Raw genomic sequence first — 22,226 nt, 5'->3', positions numbered from 1 at the left:
TGTTAATAGTGTAAAATTTATCATATGTAGTTAAGTTTGCACAAAAACCTAAGTGACCTCTACCCCTTAAAAATATAATGTAAAAATAAAAATATATCTCTCACATACCATTAATAAATCTTTTTAAATTACATTCGTGATTTTAAATAATCATTTTAAATTATATATGTAATTTTAAATAATATATTTTTTATTAGATTATATTAATGATTAGCCATTTTTATAAATAGGAATATAAAATGATTATACTCATTAGCAATAATTTTATGACCTTCCCAAAACAAATTGTATCATAAATGCCCGTCCTACAACTTGATGTGATCTATGAACTTCTCGTTAATTAATAGAGGTAATGGAAACATTAATCGAGGCAAATGACAATAACATGTTCATTTGATAGCCAATCAAATTGAACATAAATAAATTAAATTATTTTTAACAAATCATATATTTCAATGTATAATGTTATATTATAGAATTTTTTGCAATTTTATTTTGTCAAATTCAAATTAATATAGGTTTGACCAAAACCCCCCACAATAATAATAAAGACAACCATGTTTAAAAAACAAAACCAAGTAGGGCGGGTTCATGATGGGGAACTCTGAAAAGATAAACATTCATGGCTTCGATTTTGTTTTTTTAAGTAATGATGATGAAAGTGAGTTTTTTAGTACAAGTCTTCTATCGTAAGAGAAACCTAGAGAAGATAAGATGCATATGTGATGAAATTTCTGCAAAATATTTGATATAAGGATTATACATCTTAATGTTTTAAGATTTTTGTGGTTTGGATTATTAGTGAATAAAGGAAAATTTATAAATTTGGTTATTATGGTTGATATTTTGGAATGTCTAATGAGATTTGTTTTTAAAATTAGATTTAGTGTAAAAAATAAAAAATATATATATAAAATTATTTTATTGAAAGCTTAACGAGTTAAGTTGAAAGAGACAAATATATATAGTTAAGCTTCAATTTTTTTTAATATTAATATCTTCCATATAAATATAATAGTTAATATTAATAAGAGATTGATTTATATTAATAATTCTATAATGTAACTATATATTATATTATATTATTATATTATTATGTTTTATATATTATGTGTGAGAATATTTATATAATTTAATAATAATATGATATATAGAAAAATCCAGTTCCATATATATTAATTGAGGTTATAAGATAATAGATAATATTAATTTTTATTATTCAGGTTAAATAGGATCAACTAAATTTTATTGATCTCTATATTATTATTTATATTAATATTATTAGGTTTTTTTTAATCTCAATAATCTCCTTTAACTTACGCGTGCAATAAATGTTTTCTTTAGCAAGGATTTTTGCATTTTCTATGGAGAGATGATGTTTGGTGTTCTTAGCATGTTTTGCAATAGATGAGTTTTTTGTCCTTTTGTGTCTTATGTTTGCACTATGTTCCTTGATTCTTTCTTTCAAGGAACACCCAGTTTCTCCAATATAGCATTTACCACAAGAACATTCAATTTTGTAAACACCTTTAAATTGTAAGTGGTCAATGTCATCCTTTATAGATCTCATTATTTGTCTGATGATGGTATGGGGTTTAAAACATGTTTTAATCTCTTTTTTCTTTAAAATTTTGGAAATATTTTCAGTGGTTCCTTTAAGGTAAGGTAGGTATGCAGTCTTCCCAAGGTTATGGATACTAGGGCTAAGAGGATTATCATCATGATTAAGAGCTTTTTGGAAGGCATCCTTAATATATTTCATGTTGTATCCAAGGTTGCTAAAGAATTTTATTAGGTTTTCTTTTTCATCAAATTTATGATAATCACCAGAGATTCTAAAATCTCTAGAAGCCAAGGTTTTAACGAACCCAATTTTTTGTGAGGGATGATGGCATGAGTCATTGTGAAGGTAGTTTTTTGTGTGAATTTTCTTTCGATGGACCTTTTAATCTATTTTTACATTAGATTTCCTAATGATAAGAATATCAAGGAAGGGATGCAACGATTTTTTTCTTTCTCCATGATAAATTGCATATCTTTCTATATTCTATTGAGGTGACGTGGAAATTTAGCTAGTTCCCCTTTTCTATGTGGTCAAATGACATTGGTATCATCCACAAATATTTTCCAAATCTTAGGTTTGAGATGATAAGTATTAAGGGCCTTGCTTTCAAAATTTTCCATGTAAAGGTTGGCGACTATTGGTGAAAGCAGAGATCCCATTGCCACCCCACTAGTTTGTTCATAAAATTCATTTCTAAAGTTGAAAAATGTCGATCCAAGGAAAAATTGAGTAAGATTAGCTATTATCGGGTTATCCACTTCTTTAAGTACAATAATTTCCTCTTTTAGGTGGATTTTAGTAAAAAGGGATACACATCAAAGCTAATTATAATGTCATATGGGTTTATTCTTTCTTCCTCAATAAGCTGAACAAAATCTTTAGAATCTTTGATGTGTGAATCTGTATGGTTAACTAATGGAATAAGAGATTTTACCACAATTTTTGCAAGCTAGTAGGTTGGAGAGCCAATAATGTTCATTATTGGTCTTAATGGAACTCCATTTTTGTGAATTTTTAGGGCACCATGAATTCCAAGTGTATTTTTTCTTGAAGGCATCAACCTCTTTTTAATATTGTCATCAAGTTTGGAAAATGTTAAAGCCTTTTCAACCTTTTTATAACCTTAGAGATAAAATTACTTGGTAATTTTCTATAACTTCCACTTTCATTTAGATGCTCAATCATTTTTCTATCATAATCCCTTAGATTCATTACCCTAATAACCCCACCTTTATTCACTTTCAAGATAACAATATTATAGTTATTTCTAAAATTCTTAACAAACAATATACTCTTCTATGCTCATGTTACTTTTAAAGTGTTTTCCTTTCCTTAGAACAACCCAGCATTAATGTCTAATGCAATATTTTTCTTTAGTGGTTAGTGATGGAATGTTATCTTCTATACTACAAATGATATCATATATGTAATGATTTTGGCAAGATGGAAAAATCTTTGTTTTTCCATTACACACAGTTATATTAGTTTCGCTAACTTCTTACCATCATCACCCATTTCATATTGTGATTTATGTAAAACTCCACCACTGATGATCACTAATTTAATTCTATGTGATGATTATTTAAATAACATAAGAATTTTAACCTTAGATAACTAAGGATTTATTTTCTATTGTCATGAGATTTAAGGTGGTAACACTTTTAAATAATGATAAAAAGATTTAAAATCAAATTTCAATTTATAATTTTAAAATGGGAGGTAATATAGTTTTTATTATATTTTTAAAAGTTTTTAATTTATAATGTATTTATCATTAAGTATTAAATGTGTAAGAGTTAGATATATTTTAAATATGAATCAAACCATTTATGATTTGGCATAAAACTGTTTGGGTTTTTAATATATTATTGAGGTTATTGTCTATTGAGGTGTTAAGTTTGTTCAGATAGTTAAAAATTGTTGGAATTGGACAATTTTATTTTAAAAATAATATGATAGTAGGAGTGTTTGAATAATGTCTTTAAGGATGGAAATAGATTCAACACTATAAAATATCCCTAGGGAACTCAAAATATTAAAACTTGATAGCTGTAATGTAGTTTTAAAGAAAATTATGGTAGATTTTATCAAAATCGTCCCAAAAATTTGATGGCTTTTTCGGAAAAATCGAAACCTCATTAAATTACAACAATTACTCAAAAATAAAAAATAAAGTTGGTAAATAATTATATTAAACTAGTAGTGCTACTATTTAAAAAAAATGAAATGATTAAAAAAATAAAAATATTATCAAAATAAAAATCAATTTACTAAAATAAGGAAAAATCGTTATTTCTAAAATAACAAAAATATTTCATGAAGTATATTGTAAAATACTAAAAAGATTAAAAATGAAAAATACTCGTTTAAAATATCTTAACCATAAAAACATTATATCACAATTCCAAAAACATATAAAATTATAATTCTTAACACATCAAAATTATAAGGGTTCAAAAAAAATTCTTAAAATATTTTGAATATAAAAATAAACTAAATAATTAGTTTTTTTCTCATTTAAAAAAAAATTATAAATAAAATTTACTCTTAATAAATATTACCTACTGTGACTCGTATCATAAAAATATAATAAAATATTATAAATTTCCATTACTTTAATAACACACTACATTCTTAATCCATAACATTCATATGTCATTACTTACACACATCGATTAAGAAAGCATGTTTGTCCTTTTTTATATTAACATTTAATTTTACTCTATATTAATGAATTAATTATACATATTATAATAGTTAGAATAATGTTTTTAATTTTAAATTAAAAATATAATTATTTAAAAAAAAAAATACATCACTTAAATATAATAAAAAGTAATTACACATCCATTAAGAAAGCATGTTTTTCCTTCTTTATATTAGCATTTAATTTTACTCTATGTATTAATTAATTAATTATACATATTATAATAGTTAGAATATTGTTTTTAATTTTAAAGTGAAAATATAATTATTTAAAAAAAATTACATCACTTAAATATAATAAATATTTTTATTTATAATATTTTATGAACATTAGTGTGAAAGTTGTTTTTATTTATTTTAAATCTGGGAAGATATTTTTTTATTTAAAAAATAGAGTAAAATAGAAAAATTATTTATTATACAAAATGAATTAATAATATAATAATTTTTTAAGGAAAACAGGAGTTACTATATTATCAAAATTGTTGTACATAAAATACATTTAGATAATCCTCGAGAGTCCAAGTTATAGGGCCTTGCCATCTACCCTAGGAAGGGAAACCATATAGGATATTAAGTAGAATAAAAGTGATGGTAGATACAAAAAAAAATAAAAATCAAACAAGTTGCAACAAATTTGTACAAAAATGACTGCATTTGTGGTAGTAAGTGCATTTGCCTGTTTAAGAGCAGGGGAGAGAAGAGGATGACAAACTAGGTGGAAAACGTAGTCATGCTATTCAATTTCCTTTAGGATCTGAAGAAGATGGTGAAACATGAGTGAGATCAGCTTCATTTCATCCCATGTTGCCTGGATGATCCATGCCTTGAGTTTCCTCCATGATGAGACATCCATAGGAGTTGTGACTTTGGGAGGAAGGATGCTTGTATGTGATCTAAGCATTAATGATAGGACGCCTCATAGAACTGCCATCCCTAATAGAAAAGTATTGATTAGGAAGCACCTATCTTGACTCTCCTTTGTCTTGTCCATCTCTTGCCAAGATGATGGAGGGTGGAGGAGAGAAAATCTTATGGGAGAGTGCATCTTCTAGATGTTTCCCTGAGGACTTGTTTGGAGAATTGGATGACGCAGAGGACACCACCTCTAGAGGGAAGTCTATCCTAATGGTGCGAGAAAGGTTGCAAAGAGCATTCCTAATGTGGCTTACATAGGCATTGGATTCAACCACTTGTCATTCAACACCAACACTAGCAAGTTCCAGGTCCCAGAGATGCCACACTAGTTTGTTATGAATGACCCAATGCCTGTCACTAAGTCTTTTCCACTTAACCACTTCCAAGGTAGCCATTTTTCTTTTGATATGCTTAGGGGTGTCGAGGTCAAAGAGAACCATATGGTCATCAAGTCATGGATTGTTGGGAGGGTGTCCCCTCCGTCTGACTCCGTGACAAGCATGACATCATTCCCTTACCATGGTGGGATGTTGGAAGACTGAATAGCTTGAGGTGTAGGTTTGGGTGGCTATGGTCATGGGAGCTGGGGAATTTCAATTACTCTTTGATTAAATTCTTTGAAAGGAATATTAAGGAGAATGTTTGTAGAGCAGAGTAATTAACATGGTTGTGGAAATTAAATATTGAGTGAGGTTGGACAAGCGAAGGGATAGCAATAGGTTGTGAAGGAAATGGGTTGGACTAATCGCTTTAACACAAGACATTCACGTGGATGAAATCAAGTGATGCAATGTCTTATGGCTACCAGTTATTGATATAAGTCATATTGACATTAAATGGAGTAATGAAGGTCAGTTGGCAAGGAAGCACATGTATCAAGATGAATATGATAATATTTTAATTTTGAATTGACAATCTAATTATAAACTAAAGTGATGTATAATGTTTAATTTATTTATGGGACAACAATGTCACTACATAATTTATGGATATATACATATCCTACTCTTCACTAATTTAAACGTATAATCTCTAAGTAGGAAAGACATTAATTAATTTGAAATGATATTAGGGTGATTGTAAGAGCATTTTCATGAGACATTTATATACATAATGGAACATCGTAAACTAAGGAAGTGACCTAATACCTCACATTGTGTGTATTATTATTGATTATTGCATTAATTTATAAATGTTAGCTTATCCAAAATGTATTATGGGATTTGTTTTCATATTGTTTTGGTACATAAAATTTATCATGGACTTGTTTCTATATCTCTCGGCACATAAAATAAAATAAAAGACTCAAAGGTTTAATACTGTGTTTGAGCATATTATGGATATTATTTGAACTTTATAAGTAAGGGTGTTGGTAGTTTCTTTGTAATATGGCTTTATAAGTTTTTTCAAGAATAGAATAAATGCAAGGAAGTGAATTATGGAAAATTATTCTTATATTAAAATTTAAAAATAATTGCAACATGACATAGTTATTAATGGCATAGTTACTAACATAACGAAAACTCTCCATAGTTCTTATTTCTTTGAGAGGTTCCATTTTATGGTTGTTTTAACCTCTATTTATGTAGTGGTTCTATTAATAGTAGCCATCTTTTTAAGGTCTAAATTACAAAATTCTTGGCCATGATTTTTAGTGTTGCAAATAAAAATATAAAATTTCCCACAAAAATATAAAGGAGTTCTACTAATTAAACATCATTTTTTCCCAAGTTAAAATTACAACACATTTGAAACTATGGCTTTCAAAGCTAATACCATTGTTTATAAAAATATTAAAATTGATTCCCTAATAAAAAAGTGGTGCTACTAATAGTACTCTCTTTTTTGTTTTAATATTAAAATTACAACGTGTTTGATACAATGGCCTTAACAATTAATGTTGGCACAATCTAGAACTTCAAAGTTGACACTAAAATCAAAATTTGCTGCCATCCACGACACCGTTTCTTTTAATTAAATTGTAAAATTATGGAAAACAATAAAAAATAAGAAGAACGAAAAAATCAAGATTAAAAATAAAATTAAAGATGGTTTTAAAATTGGAGAATTAAAATTTATACAATATCAAATATTTCTCTCACATTCATATATATATATATATATATATATATGAAAAAAAATTACAAATCTAAAAATCTACTTATTATCTGGCAATGACTAATATTCATTGAGATAAAAATGGTTTATAAGATCCTAAGAAGGTAATATATTACTTAGAATTCTTTAAAATCTATTTCTATTCTTGAAAGATGTTAAGAAGTGTTCCAAGATCACCATAGTTTTGTTCATTCAAAAGTGAAAGATGATTGGTAGTATGACAAATATTTTGAAACTAGATTTAATATGCGTATATGAAGGAAAACGTGTGCGTGTGTATCATGGTGAAGCCAGACACTTGAGTACTGTATGTGATCCCTTATCTACGGGATAAGGTACCCACCTATATACAACACTTTGAATGGTAATTTTTATGAAGAAACATATACACATACATAATAAAAAAAAGACATTAGAAAATATTATTTTCAAGAAAATGTAGGTGTGGGGGGGGGGGGCAATGTTAGGCATTACCATGTTGCCCCCTCCACCTCCACCCATATTTCCCCACTACCACACTCACCTACTACACTCCCACTCTTGTGACACTCCTTCCCCTTGTCGCTCCTCTTCCACCATAATCTATAGGGAGTGACTAGGGGAGCGAGGGTTGCAATGGTGAGAGGATGGTGAGTTCATGTGATAGCTAGGGAAATGGGTGGGTGGGGTTGTCGTGCCAAAGACTTAACATCGCACCTCCCACTATATATATATAACTTCTTTTTTTTAAATTTATTTTAATGTTGGACTTTTTTTTGGGTTATTCTCCAAAAAAATGAAAACAGATGAGGGACCATTTTTTTCACTTTGATATATATATATTTGAATTTGGAATGTACTATACGAATGATTATTTTTTCATTTAAAGAAAACCATAAACATGTTTTTCCTTTTTCTTATGATTTTATTTGGAACAACTTAGTTCTTTTATGTCATGGTTTAAAAAAATGTTGCCATTTTTATGGCAAAAGAAGAGGGTGTTGTTATCGAGAGCACCTCTTTCCAATTCAGGTGTCGATTTTAAGATTTTGGATCAAAGGGTACCTATTGTCAATACTATGGTTCTCAAAGAGATTTCAACACTAAGGTTCTCAGAGAGTTGCTATCGTAAGCATCACTTTTAAAATCATGAGCTGATTTTAAGCTTTTTGTTTCAACGATATAAGTTAATTTCATCCTTTCAAAGAAGTTGTAATTTTTACCTTAAAAAATAATTAAAAATAAAAAATGATACTATTAGTTCTAGTTCTTGATTCGTAAGTTGATTTTAAAGTTCTTGTTGACAACATTACTTAGATGTTATGTCCATTGTTATAAAAGATGCTATTTTAATCCCTCTAATCACACAACCCTTTGCCCTATTTACTACCCCATACCCCAAAAGCCCCCCAAAAAAAAGGTATTACCAATAACACCACTTTTTAATTGATAGTTAAATATATTTTTTTAAAGCTAAAGTTTTCATTTTGATGTTTCAATTATCATTAAATGGATAACTATATTTTAGCAATACTTCCCATAAATAATAGTCAGAACTTATAGTGGATTTTCCTCGCTAAACATACATGATTCTAAAATTTACTTTAAAATTTGGTTTTTTGGAAAAAAATAACTAATAATATATTTAAAAAAAACAAGATTAACAAATTTATAAACTATTGACCAAGAATTCCATAAAATCCTTACTGAAATTTTTTATAAGATAATAACCAATCAAAATTTATTAGGCTAGAATTTATTTTTTTACTTTGTGTGTGGCCTCGTCACGTTCCACGAATTCCAAAAAAATCCTTACTGAAAGTCTTATTGTTTAAAAGATAATAATCACTTAAAGTTTATTAAACTAGATTTTTTTTACTGTGTGTGTGACCTCGTCACGTTGCCCTCACCATGTCTCATTCGCAAAAGTTGTAGCCATTATTTTGTTTTCACCCTTCCCCATCTTGATGCTTTACGATGTAAATATTCTTGTCCTTTTTCATATATTTTCACAGTAATAGTGCCCTTAGAGCCTTAGATTAAACTTCTCTATTTATTGAAATATTGGATATGAGATTCACACATTTCTCTTCCATAAGCATCTAAGAACAATTTTAAACTTCTTTTTAGTAAATGTCCTTGCGTTTATTTAAGCACAATTTTAAAGTTCTTTTTAGTAAAAGTCCTTGCGTTTATTTACATTATTCTTTAGGTTTGTTGGTTCAGAGCTTTGTATTTAAGTTTTCAGAACTAATTTCATTATTCTTTAGGTTTGTTGGTTTAGAGCTTTGTATTTAAGTTTTCAGAACTAATTTCAGGTGCAAATTGTGATTTATATGATATCAGTAAAATCTAAATATATTAATGCATCTCGAGCATGCCAATTTAACACAAATAATATCATGGTGTAACAAAATCCATTGAAGGAGCGTTAATATATGGATTTGATCATTGATATATGTGTTTGGGTGTGGCTATGCAAAGGAAAATCTCAAAATCCTATAAACAATAATCATGCTGCTATCACGGTATACTAAAAATGCATAAATATTAGATCATGTTATCATGGTATACCCAAAATATTGGATCATTGTGCTCATGGTGAGATTGTGGCTTCTCTTCCATTCATAGGGAAAATTCCCTATATATTAGATCATGTTATCATGGTATACCCAAAATATTGGATCATTGTGCTCATGGTGAGATTGTGGCTTCTCCTCCATTCATAGGGAAAATTCCCTATAGTGTGTTTTATGGTATGGTTTGGATTGACCCTAAGTCTTTATTTTCAAATAGGTGTTTCTCCAATCTAAGGATGCATGGTTGTAATTTTATGGTATGGTTTGGATTGACCCTAAGCCTTTATTTTCAAATAGGTGTTTCTCCAATCTAAGGATGCATTGGGTGTAATTTTTTCTCTGTAAGTTGTTGTCCAAGATTGTACTTACTCCCTAATCATGGCTTAAATGCATGTTGCAAATCTCAAACCTTGTTTTTCAAATTAATGGTTCATGATGGAAACTTATTATATCTGTCATTGCAAGTTGAATTGGTCATAACATTTCAACTCCAATTGAGTTCTTCCCTATAGCTGCAACATTTCTTTTCATCCCATAGGGATTTTCATTTCGAAACTAGAGGTGATTTTCTAACAACAATATTTTGTGACTCAATTATCCATTTGTAATTTATTTTTTTCGTAATTACATAGTGGTATAGGTTGCTCCTAATATTTTGTTTCTTTAATTATTTAATTATATTTTTTTTAAGGAATTGGTTTTCCTTATTTTGATAACTTAAAAAAATCATATCCCTCTTATAAAAAAAGTCTAATTTGCATATTTTGTAAAATTGAAATTACTTTATTTGTTTCCAAGATTCTAGTTTTGTAGCTCTTTTCCCCCCAAAAAATCATTCTTATATCAATTAGTTTCTACAAATCATCACAATGAAATGTACACTTGTTAATTTACATGAGTCAGATAGTTCTAACTATAGTGTATGGAATTAAAGATTGATTGCCATTCTTAACAGAAAGAACCTATTATAGATTCTCAATGGTGACATCACAATATCAATAGATACAAAATAATTGATTGTTTGGGAAGAGAAATGTGAAAAAGACAAAAGTGGTATTAAATAGATAGCATTAAATAGCCTATAGGAACTTAGTGATTCTAAATACAATCCTATAAAGTGTGGAATATATTAGTTAAATATATGGCAATACTTACAAAGTTTTTTCTTATTATCTAAAAGGAAAATTCATGAGTTAAATCCTAAAGGTTTTCAGAAGATACAATACTTTCTAGTTGAGCTAAAGAGATATAAAAAAAATTAAGCACTTGTATTTTTTATTATAAGAAAAATGATAGAATATTTATGTTGGGTGTGGAGCCTAATTTTCTTCTTTATTCAAAGGTATCGCCGCAATGGTGCCCATTTATGTGAGCTGTCATGGGGGTCCAAGGGGGGCGATGATGATTCTTTAGAGCCCCCCTTAGCGAGGGATCGGGGGCAGTGCCCACGAAGCTAAAAATAGATGTAAAATTTCCTTGTAAAATGTTGTAATTTCGTAGTCAATCTGGGTTGTTCATTAGGTGGAAATATGGCGGTAGAAGTTATGGTTAATTTAGGGTTTTTTTCCCTAGAAGGAAACCCCTCACTATATATGAGGAAATTGTATTGCGTCTATGTAGATGTGTAGTTTGAGCGAGAAAGAGAGAGGAGATTGTGTGAGAGTGAAGAGGGAATTGCAGTGGATCTATTGCAATCTGTATCTCTTCATTTTACTGAATAATATAAAAGGACTGGATGTTTCTCCTTGGTCGTAGCCCAAATTGGGTGAACCATGTATATATATGTCTCTCTTGTTTTATGTGTTTTTTATGTTTATATTTCTGCAATACTTCTATGTGTTCCATTTTTTTATAATATATAATTTTGCCAACAAATCCTAACAGAGTCGAAGGTCTATTTGGCTGACAAACTCGCAAGAGAGAAGGGTTTATGGTTCGAGTGGGAGAAATGGTGGAATATATTAGGTTTACTTGTATCAGAAAGATCTGTACCTACCATTGAGAAGAAAGACAAAGAAGCTAACAAGTATGAAAGACAAAGAATGGATATTCTCAACAGAAAGGCACTCGGAACAATACGGTTGTGCTTAGCGGCATCAGTAGCCTTTAATGTTTCAAAGGAAACGACAACAGAGGGGTTACGTCGGCATTGGCTAAACTATATGAAAAACCCTCAGCCTCAAATAAGGTATTTCTTATGAAGCATTTATTTAATATGGAGATGTCAAAAGGTGGATCTGTTGCTGATCATTGAAATGAATTTAATATAGTTACTAGTCAGTTAAGTTCTATAGGGGTAAATTTTGATGATGAAGTTAGGGCTCTATTATTTCTATGCTCATTGCTAGAAAGTTGGAATGATTTAGTTATGGACATTAGTAACTCTGTCTCTAGATCTAGTACTTTAAAGTTTGATGATGTTGTCGGTGCAATCCATAGTGAGGAAATGCGATGGAAAAGCTCCTGTGAGACATCAGGTAATGCTTTGACTACAGAGACTAGGGGAAGAAAAATTGAAAGAGGAAAGAGCCCAGGATATTGTAGTAATTCGAGGAAAGGAATATCCAAGTTTAGATTGGGTAGAGTGTGCTAGAAATGTGGTAAGAAAGGACACTTGAAGAAAGACTACAAGTCTCAGAAGGGAAAATAAGGAGACCTGCAACAAGAAAACAATCATAAAGCGAATGTGACAGTTGATGTGTTGCAAGATGCTTTGATTATTTCATTAGAAAATATTATTGATTCCTGGGTAGTATATTCAAGGGCATCATTCCATGCCACACCTAATAGGAAACATTTTCATGATTATGTTCAAGGAGATTTTGGACAGGTTCAATTGGGTGATAATAAACCCTGTAAAATCATTGGAATGGGTACAATTTTCATAAAAAAACAAAATGGAAATCAATGGCTGTTGAAGGAGGTAAGGCATGTTCGAGATCTGAAGAAAAATCTAATTTCAATAGAGCAGTTGGGAGATGAAGGCTGTGTAACTACTTTTAGAGATAAAACTTGGAAGGTCACTAAAGGAGCCATGGTAATAGAAAAAGAAGAAAAGGTTGGCACATTGTATTTATGCAATGGTATTTCTAATTTTGTTAATGCTTTAACCTCTACAGGAGCAGATACAACATTGTGGCATCATAGGCTCGGACACATGAGTGAGAAGGGGATGCAGATTCTTCACTCAATAAATTTGTTGCCAGGCTCGAAACATGTTGATTTGGAATTCTGTGACAATTATGTTTATGGAAAACATAAAAGAGTCATATTCCTTAGATTTGGGAAAGAAAAAAAGAGAAAAAAATTAAAGATTGTGCACACAGATGTATGGGGACCTCCTCAGGTATCATATCTCGGTGTCTCTCGTTATTATGTTACTTTTAATGATGATGTAACCAAAAAAACCTAGATTTATTGTATTCAAAATAAATATGATGTATTTGATACTTTCAAGAAATGGAAATCTTTGGTTGAAAATGAGACAGGAAAAAGGTTCGAGTGTCTCATACCAGATAATGAAGGTGAATATTACAGCAAAGAGTTTGATAGGTACTATTCAGAGAATAGAATTCGTGGAGAGAAGACAGTTCCAGGAGGACTGCAAGAAAATGGTGTGTCAGAAAGGATGGACAAGACAATCATGGAGTATGCAAGGTGCGTGAGATTGCATGCAAGCTTTCCTTTACAATTTTGGGTAGATGCTATAGATACTGCTATTTATCTAATAAAAAGAGGACCTTCAAGTTTCTTGGATGGTGGTATTCTAGAGGAGGCATGGACAGGTAAAAATGTAAACTACTAATTTTTAAATACTTTTGGTTGTGAAGCCTTTGTCCACATTAATAAAGAAAATATAACAAATCTTGAGGCAAAATCAAAGAAATGTACCTTTATTGGATATGGTGTTAATGATTTTGGTTATCGCTTTTATGATTATGAAAAACATAAAATCATTAGGAGCAGAGATGCATATTCAATGAAAAGGTTTTGTATAAGGATGAGATGTAGGAAAAGAAACAAGAAAAAGAAAAAAGAGAATACATAGTGCTTGATGAGAGCACAGAAAAAGTGAAGGTGCCTAAAAATAAAAATGAACAACAGCCAGAACAACAACAATAACCACAATAGAAACAAGCACCTCAAACACCTGATAGTGGTGTTAGAAGATCTACCAGGATAAGTAGACCCCCTTAATGATATTCTCCTTCATTATATTATGTATTGTTAGCTGATTCTGGTGAACCAGAATGTTATGAAGAAGTAGTGCACGTAGAAACCAGGAAGAAGAGGGAGCAAGCCATGAAAGAAGAGATGGACTCCTTAGTACATAACCAGACCTGGGACTTAGTCAGGTTACCTGCATGTAAAACAACATTGCAGAATAAATGGGTTTACAGGTTGAAGGAAGAAGATGGAGGTAAAAAAGGGTAAAATGCTAAACTTATGGTGAAGGGTTTTGCACAAAAAAAGGGTAGAGACTTTGATGAGATATTTTCTCCTGTTGTTAAAATAACTTCAATCAGGACTATTTTAAGTCAAGAAGTAGGTGAAGATTTACATCTTGAGCAGTTAGATGTAAAGACATCCTTTTTCCACGTGGATTTGGAGGAAGAGATATATATGCAGCAGCCACAAGGATATGAGGTAAAAGGGAAGGACGAATGAGTGTTCAGGTTGAAGAAGAGATTGGATGGCTTAAAACAAGCTCCAAGGCAATGGTATCTAAAATTTGACAGTTTTGTGTCTGAACAAGGTTATACTAGATGTCGCTCTGATCATTATGCTTTTCTCAAAATGAAAAATGATGACAACTATATTATATTGTTATTGTATGTAGATGACATGCTTGTTGCAGGTTCTAACATATAAGAAATAAATGTTCTCAAAATAAAATTAGAAAACTCATTTGCAATGAAGGATTTGAGTGTTGCAAAACAAATCCTTGGTATGAGAATAACTAGAGACATGAAGAATCACAAATTAACATTGTCTTGGAGTGAGTACATACAAAAGGTGTTGAAAATATTTAACATGAAAAATGAAAAACAAGTTAGTATACTTTTGGCTAGCCATTTCAAACTAAGTAAGGAGGTGTGTCCCAAGACTTAGGAAGAAATGAATTATATGTCTAAAGTTCCATATGCATCAACAATTGGAAGCTTAATGTATGCAATGGTCTACGCAAGACCTGATATTGCACATGCAGTGGGAGTTATAAGAAGGTACACGAACTATCCAGGAAAATAACATTAGATGGCGATGAAGTGGATTCTCAGGTATTTGAGAGGTACCATAAATCAATCATTATGCTTTGGTGATTCAAACATTTCTCTACATGGATATGTTGATGAAGATATGGCAGGTGATAGAGATAATAGGAGAAGCACCACAGGACATGTGTTTATTGTAGGTGAAACAACTGTCAGTTGGGTTTCAAAACTGCAAAGTGTTTTTGCACTCTCAATGACTGAAGCAAAGTATGTTGCTACTACAGAGGCTAGTAAATAAATGATTTGGTTACAAAGGTTTTTGGATGAATTGGGTAAGAAGTAAGACTTGGGCAGGTTATACAATGATAGCGAAAGTGCCATACATCTTTCAAAGAACTTTTCATTTCATTCCAAGACTAAACATATACAGCTAAAGTACCATTTCATACGGTCAGTGTTGGAATATGGACAGTTGAATCTAGAAAAGATACACACTAGCTAGAATCCTGCAGATATGTTAACAAAAGTTGTAACCAGGGAGAAACTGAGATTCTGTTGGGTTTCAATTGGTCTTCAAGTATGATGATGAAGATGAGAAATAGCCAGGTCCAAAGTGGAGTCATTGTCCAGAAAATGAAGCAGTGGTGGACTTCCTATAATCAGTCTCCAAGTGGGAGATTGTTGGGTGTAGAGCCTGATTATCTTCTTTATTCAAAGGTATCACTGCATTGGAAACTAGTTCGTAATGGGGCGGAAGCGCTACCCATTTATGCACACCGTGGGGGGGGGGGGGGGGAAGATGATTCTTTAGAGCCTCCCTTGGCGAGGGATCGGGGGCAGCGCCCCTGTAGCTCAAAATATATGTAAATTGCCTTGTAAAATGTTGTAATTTCATATATAATATGGGCCATTCATTAGGTGGAAATCTGATGGTAGAAGTTATGTTTAATTTAGGGTTTTTTTCCATAGAAGGAAACCCATCACTATATATGAGGAAATTGTATTGCAGCTATGTAGATGTGTATTTTGACCGAGAAAGAGAGAGGAGATTGTGTGAGAGCGAAGAGGGAATTACAATGGATCTGTCGTAGGTTGTATCTCTTCATTTTGCTGGATAATATAAAAGGAAGGACTTGTTGTTTCTCTATGGATGTAGCCCAAATTGGGTGAACCACGTATCTCTGTGTCTCTCTTGTTTTATGCATTTTCTGTGCTTATATTTCTGCAATATTTGTATTTGTCCCATTCCTCTGTAATATATCATTTTCTTACATTTTAATCATTTTTGTATAGACAAAATTACCTCCAAACTATGATCCATTCCATCCAATCTAGAAAATGAGTAATTGAAACATTTATTATTTCTTTAAAGGGTAACTTTAAAGAATATTGCAAAGGATTAATTTGTCAATATGATAGCATTTTTTCATTATGATAGATTAGTATTGAAAAGGAACATCTGGCCTATGGGAAAATGAATCTATCCAAAATTCATAGTGAGGATATGAGACCTAATGTTTCTAGTACTCAAAACAAATTTCTTAAAAATTTCAATACAAGGGGCTTAGTAGAATAAATAATGAAAACCATCTAAGTAATATGGAAAACTAAATCATCTTGGGAAGAATTATTCAATAGATGTAATGAGCTTGTTGAATACAAGAAACATACCTCGAAAGAAAACAAGGTTTGATGTTGTCAATTATTGTATCCAACCATGTAAATATTACTCTTCTCCCATTGAGTGAAATGTGGATTTAGGTATTAGAAACCAAGATAATAATGAGAGGGGGAGTGAATCATTTTCATGTAAATTTTAATAATATTTAAGATTAATTACATTATCACTAATCAATCAAAACACAAGCCATAAATCAAACAACATATACATATGAGACACATACATTTACATGGAAACCCATAATGGAAGAAAACCACAAATATTATCTCTAAATCTTGTTTTAGGATGCAACTACTATTAAATTATATTTCCTACCACAAACTAGAGGGACACACCCATTCCATGAATTTACAATAACGCACATGAAGGAAGTACCAACTCCTTGATGTTTACAGTACCCAATTTGAAGGAAGAACCAACTTCTTGATATGTAAGCATAATATCCTTTCCCTAGCAGATCTCTCTTTCATCAATTTACGAACTCAAACCTCACAAAATTGCTACTGTTTGTGCATTGAAAGAACCAAGCAATTTTATAATTACCTAAGTTCTTTAGGCTAGACCCATATGTTCGGGGGCTAGGAACAACAGTTTACTGCTCCACCACTCATCATCCATCACAACATTCCTTCTACTTTTATTATTGCATTTTGGAACTATGGCAGTCGTTTTCGAACCAGGAGCTTGTAGGAACCATGATTGATTTTCAACTAAAGATTTCTTCTCATCCCTTTGGAGTTAGGAAAAGTGCCATATATCATTGGAAATCTCTTTGAGAAATCTATCTACCGAAAGAAAGTTTCATCATTTGAGCTAAGGAAGTAAAGAAGAAATGCCTTCAAATATATCACCTTCATTCATGACCTCAAGCTAAGCATCAATACACATTAACACATCAACGATAACACATTTGCCAAGCTCACCTTGAATTTGACACAAATAATGATTTGACATCAATAACTTAGAATTTAAATCAACAACTTCCAACTTCCAACATGCTCAACATTAGGTACCTCTAATCACATGAATGGTAATACTTTATTCACCTATTATAACAAAATCAACCCAAACATCTAAAAAATTCTATCAATGATGGCAATAATTTCTTGGAAGATGGTTTTCATGTTTAAGGCATGACCATCTATTTTATTTCCATTTGTCATTATTTTCATAAAGGGTACACATTTGAAGCTTTCTCTGATCAATATGTATTCAAAGAAATTTATCAGGGGTGAAAAATAAAAAAATCATGTTGATCATGTTTATAACTTGTTTGAATCTGCTAGTTTCTCCTTATCTAGAAAAACAATGTTCTATTCATATGTTACACATGATTATAAAAAAGTAATATATATGACATGTAAGGTTATCTCACTTTAACTTTAGTAAAACGAATATATTATCTAAAGTGATACATGTCTAGCCTCTAATTTTTTCTAATAAGGGTCTTTGAGAAGGGGATAAAATTTTAATAATGATAAATTAGAGCATAATAGAAAATGGTTGAAATTGGTTGATAGTGACATATATGCCACCATTGAGGCTCCCTCTCTTTATTAGGTGCATTCATTCTCATCTCTTTCATTAATTATTATATTAGAAAAGATTGGAATTTTTCTTGAAGCATAAACATGAAATGCTTGTTAAATTATAATATTTAAACACCTAGCTTATAAGGAAGCGATACCTAGTTTATAAAGAAGAAAGGAAAGACACTAAGGTTATTCATACTAAATATATAGGGGAATAAGGTAAAATGAATTTTCAATGTATCTATCTCAGCACAATATTAAACATCAAAGAGCTATAATGTTATTCCTTACACACCCCAGCAAAATGGGGTTGCTAGAAGGATAAATAGAGCTTTAGTTAAAATGGATAGATATGTGTTGCACTAAAAATTTAGGAGAGATAATATGTTGAGAAAATCATATTTTTAATAGAGTTCATAATCAGATTTTTTTAGGTTACTTTAGAAGAAAATTGGAGTGGAAGAAGCCCTGGCTAAGAGTGTTAGACTCCTTAACAAAGAAAAAATATATAATCTCATGATCAAATCTAATAAATACATATTTTTCAAATTTATATATGATTCTAAATAAGACATGGTATTTGATCTATCTATCCAAGATGTCATCATTTATAGAGGTGTATAAGTATGCAAAATCTCTACACCACCTAATTTTGTGGAACCTCATGTTGTCCTTAATGTTCCTATTGTTAAATATTTAGTTGAGAATTCATTTATCGATGCCTATGAAAGTGATGAATAAGTTCAATATAAAGCTTCTACTTTTGATTCTACTTATTCATTGAATCCTTGAAATATGCTAGTCTTCATCCTATTACTAGTAACTCTTTTTTCATTTAGACACAAAAATCACTTGAATCAACAAGTTATGATGTTTATGATCCATGTAAAACTCATAGCACTTGAACATAATTTTCACTTATGGAAAAAGTGTTTGACATAAATGATCGTTCAACTTATGCAAATTCTAGGGGGCCATAAAGGGAAAAAAAAATGATTGTTGAATATGATTCTTTAATGAATAATCATATTGAGTATCTAGTTCCACTTCCTCTAGGGAATAGTTTTTTAATATGTAAATTGGTATATAATGTGAAATTAACTATAGATGGAAAGTTACAAAAACATAAGGTTCAGTTAGTAGTCAAAGGTTCTCTACATAAACAAGGTATTAATTACACCAAAAAAAATTCCTCACTTATAAAAAGGAACACATTCTAAATAATTATTTCTCTGGTTGAAACCTTTCAATTGGAAACTTACCAAATAGACATCAAGAGTTTTTCTTAAATCGCGAAATTCATAAAGAAATTTACAGGAAAAAACCACATAGTTACATCACTTTCAAAAATTCAAGTTTGATATGCAAGTTGAACAAATCGTTATATGGTCTTAAACATACACCTTAAGCTTAGGATAAGAAAATTGACATTCTTTTCGTAAAGAGTCATTTCATGTGGTGTTGATTCAATGCAAATATGTATGTTTGATTCTTTAAAATTCATGTCCTCATATTTTTCCTTTATATGGGTGGTTTAATTCTTCTAAGAAGTAAAATTCCATTATTTTATGTTCATTAAAGAATGATTTATGTTCATTAAAGAATGATTTAAAGAAAAAAATTGAAATGAAAAATTAAGCCTTTTGCATTATTATATGGGTTCCTAACTCCCCATAGACTGAGATTTTTCTTTCCCAATGTAATTATGCTTTGGATACACATATTTAATTCCACAAGAGTAATTGTAATACTTCCTAAACACCATTTCAATTATGAGTCAAATTGGAATATTCTTATGAATTAACTATTTTCAACACCACAGTGTATCATAATTATGAGTCTAATCGGAATATTCTTATGAGTTAACTCTTTTCCCTCACCACCATTTCAATGATGAGTCTAATTGGAATATTCTTATGAATTAACTCTTTTCAACACCACACTCTGTTGGCAACTTATTGAAGTTTGATTTATTTACTTAGAAAATGCATACTATTTCCTTTATTGTTAGTATGGATTTGAGCTTCATAAAGAGCCTTTATGGAAATTATTGAAAAATAACACTATCAATTATGGTGTTTCTCACTTAAAAAGAGGCTTTTGTTTCACTTATTTATTATATTAATTTCTTTTAAAACGCATACAAATCCAAATTATCTAATATATTCATAGTATATATATAAATTTTGTTTTTTTTCAAATTTGTATAGCTTTGATACTTTGCATTATTATTGTGATAAGAGAATGTAGCAAAGTTTTGTTTTAAATGTAGATCCATTTTAACTTCATAATTATCATGTATCTAGGTTAAATCTTTATTTGCAAAAGTATTTCCTAAATTTTTTAACTTGGTGAACTTGATCCCTCTGAGTGCATTTTAGATCCAGAATTAAGATGAATCTACATTGGTTCTTTATATAGATAAGGAATCAATGTAAACTCAAATTAACTTTTATAATGCACTAAGAGGGATCAAAATTGTTGAAATTTATACATTTGAATGCTTTGGTTCTATTGGCATAAATCTATATATATATATATATATATATCTGTGTGTGTGTGTGTGTGTGTGTGTATGTTAAAGTCCAAATTCAAAGATTTTATTTCTAGCCGCATTGAAATCATTTTTGTTATTAGTATTTTTTTAAATGTGATGTGCCAATTTCGTGATAAGTGCATTTCCCTCATTTGGAAAGTAGAAAGTAACTATTAATTCCACAAGAAATTTTTGTGAAATTTTTTTTGTTATATTATAAATTTGTTTCTTTTAATAAAATTACATATGCTATCACATTATAACTTAATATTTAAATTCAATTAAAACACACATATATAATCAATGCTATGCATATCTATTAAATATTGAATTAAAAAATATTAAACATGTTAGAAAAAAATTTCATGTACCTATATGTATTATTAGTGTTTTAATTAAATTAAAAATAAGAATATTTCTATATATATATAAAAATAAAATAAAATAATATATATATATATATATAGATATAATTAATTAATTAATATTATTAAGAATTAATATAGATTTATATTAATTATGGATCCATATTTGTGGAATCATGATCCATATTGGATCATTGTATTATTCATCCTCTATCTCAACGCTTTCATAGTGGAAATGTGGACGAATAAACTTACAAGGACAATTTTACTAGTGAGACCTAGTTTCGTAAGTTGGGTCTGAAATATTCCCGTAGCATTTTGAGGCATAAAATGATGTTTTTATCGGGATAAAACTTTATTTCTTTAGCGCACCATTTTCTTCTATTCTACACAAAATTTATTTTCCAATGGTGCAAGAATCGCCTCATTTGGAGTTCATATGAATAAGTTATACCACTCGAAAGTTGATCTTCATGTTTTGTCCATCATAATTCGAGATGATGTCATGTCGGCCCCAATACTAATCGAGAAGGGACTAGCCCCATTACTACGATGAAGGCAATTCTAGAAGAGTCCATTTTGTAACTCCTTTTAAGAGTTGAGGGAGTCAAACCTAAACACTAATAGATTATTGGGAATTGTTATAACTGGCCCAACAGGCCAAAGACCAACTCCATTCCTTTCAAGTGTATTTTGTTCCATAGATGAGAAGAGTAGTTGAGGTGGAAAAGGAGAGAACACATAAAGAGGATTTATACACTTAAGTAGCCCACAAGGCACAAACCATACTTTTTTGGACTTGCAGCTATTTTCTATTTCGAAAAAAAGAGCAGAGCAACCTCACCTTCCCACTAGTGTTTCCTCTAAAAGTGTTTCTGGAGTCCAACATGATTTGTGATTTTTTATTTCGTTGTTCTATATTTTCTACATAATGATAATTTTATATGCATATGAAATAAAAAATAATTTACATATCCATAAATATAAAGAGAAGTAAACTCTCATATTGTAAGTTTTAGAATTTTAAACTATAAT

This window comes from Pinus tabuliformis, chromosome 2_1 (genome assembly GCF_031772625.1).
Source record: "Pinus tabuliformis cultivar Carrire ecotype Pingquan chromosome 2_1, CPIR1, whole genome shotgun sequence".
Taxonomy (NCBI): Eukaryota; Viridiplantae; Streptophyta; class Pinopsida; order Pinales; family Pinaceae; genus Pinus; species Pinus tabuliformis.
Note: the sequence above shows the minus strand (reverse complement) of the source record.